Raw genomic sequence first — 2481 nt, 5'->3', positions numbered from 1 at the left:
AAAAATTCAATTGGCTGGCCGGGCGCGGTGGCTCACACCTGTAATCCCAGCACTTTGGGAGGTCGAGGCAGGTGGATCACAAGGTCAGGAGATCAAGACCATCCTGGCTAACACAGTGAAACCCCATGTCTACTAAAAATACAAGAAAAAAAAAAATCTGGGCATGGTGACGGGTGCCTGTAGTCCCAGCTACTCAGGAGGCTGAGGCAGGAGAATAGCATGAACCTGGGAGGCAGAGCTTGCAGTGAGCAGAGATTGTGCCACTGCACTCCAGCCTGGGCGACAGTACAAGACTCCATCTCAAAAAAAAAAAAGAAAAAGAAAAAAAATGAAAAATTCAGTTGGCTAATATTTTATTTAGGTTTTGTACTTACGTCCATAAGTAAAATTGGCTTATAATTTTCATTTTTATTCCTTGTATTATCCTTATCCATTTTAAGAACCAAGTTTATATTAAATTACTAAAGTAAATCTGGCAGCTTTATCTCTTTTTATTCTTCTGAGTTGTTTTAGAACACCTTTTATATAAGATAGAGAAGATTGGTACATTGAAAGTTTGGTAGAATTTGGAGTGTGGCCCCACATTTTAATTTCTTTTATGGCAATTGAGCTATTGAAGTTTCCAATTTCATTTTGCACCTTTTTATTTATTTCATATTTTCCTAAATTTATCTACTTCATCTATGCTTTCAAATGTATTGGTAGTTAATAATGTCCGTTGTACCTCTGTTTATTCAATCTGCAGTTGTATAACTTTGCTCTCTTAAATTCATCATTCTCATTTGAAGTTTGTGTATCTTATTAATCTGTTCATTAAGTCAGCTTTCGGTGTTTGTTTGTTTGTTTTAAGATGGAATCTCGCTCTGTCGTCCAGGCTGGAGTGCAGTGGCATGATCTCAGCTCACTGCAACCTCTGCCTCCTGGGTCTAAGCGATTCTCCTGCCTCAGCCTCCTGTGTAGCTGGGATTACAGGCGTGTGCCACCACACCCAGCTAATTTTTGTATTTTTAGTAGAGATGGGATTTCACCATGTTGATCAAGCTGGTCTTGAACTCCTGACCTCAAGTGATCCACCCACCTAGGCCTCCCAAAGTGCTGAGATGACAGGCATGAGCCACTACACCCAACCCAGCTTTTGGTTTCAATAATCTTTTTATTGGTTTTTGTGTACACGACTTCCTTGATTTTTTTTTTTTTTTTTTTTTGAGACAGGGTCTCTCTCTGTCCCCCATGCTGCAGTGCAGTGGCATGATCTCGACTCACTGCAAACTCCGCCTCACGGGTTCACACCATTCTCCTGCCTCAGCCTCCCGAGTAGCTGGGACTACAGGTGCCCACCACCACATCTGGCCAATTTTTTGTATTTTTAGTAGAGATGGGGTTTCACTGCGTTAGCCAGGATGATCTCAATCTTCTGATCTTGTGATCCACCTGCCTCAGCCTCCCAAAGTGCTGGGATTATAGGCGTGAGCCACCATGCCTGGCCAGGACTTCCTTGATTTTTGAGCATTTATTATTTCTGTATTTCGTATTCCTTTGGCTTAACCTGCTCCTTGAATAAACTTCTTAGCTCACTTATTCCCAATTTTTCTTAAATGTATTTAAATTATACATATTTTCTAAATACTCTTCTAGATGTACTCTAAAATTTTTGTGTAACTTGTGATTCAAGTTTAAGTATTTTGTAATTTCTTATACTATTATCTCTTTAACCCCAAATTTACTTAGTATTGTGGGGTTTTCTTTATTTTTGTTTTTAATATTCAGAAAACATTTTTAGCTCTCTTTTCTTTTGTATTTCTAATTTTATCGCATTATCTCAAACAGCAATAGATCTGTGCTGTCCAAAATGGCAGCCAATATAGCCATATGGGCGTAGCAAGCACTTGAAGTTTGCCTAGTCTGAATTGAAAAGCGTTGTAAGTGTAAAATACCTCCAAATTATGAAGACAGTGCAAACAATATAAAGTATCTTATTGATAAGTTTGGTATTGATTACAAGCTAAAATAAAATATATTGGATATGTTGCGTTAAATAAATATGTTTATGTAATTAATTTCACCTCTTTTAAAAAGTTTTAAAAATAGAGCAGCTAAAAATTAAAATTACATATGTAGCTGATATTATATTTCTCTCTATATATAGTGGTATTGATGTATATGAATTATTTTAAATTCACTGAAGAATCATCTGTGTTTTAGCATAAGGTCAACTTTCCTGAATAATGCATGTGTGCTAGAAAAGAATGTACATTCTCTGTTTGATGCATGTGAAGTTGCATGTAGATCTACTACCATGAGATTCATAATCCTATTATTGAAACTCCTAAAGCTCTCCTTCCTTTTGTCTACTTGATATATTAGTTTTTCAGAGGATTATGTAAAATTTTCCTACTACAATTACTGATTTTTCTTTCAGTCATTATACCTTCTTGATCTCACATTCTTTTTTTTTTTTTTTTTTTTTTTTTTTTTTGAGAC

Source organism: Colobus angolensis, unplaced genomic scaffold (genome assembly GCF_000951035.1).
Source record: "Colobus angolensis palliatus isolate OR3802 unplaced genomic scaffold, Cang.pa_1.0 Scaffold125, whole genome shotgun sequence".
In the NCBI taxonomy this organism is placed as follows: Eukaryota; Metazoa; Chordata; class Mammalia; order Primates; family Cercopithecidae; genus Colobus; species Colobus angolensis.
This window is presented reverse-complemented; position numbering follows the sequence as displayed.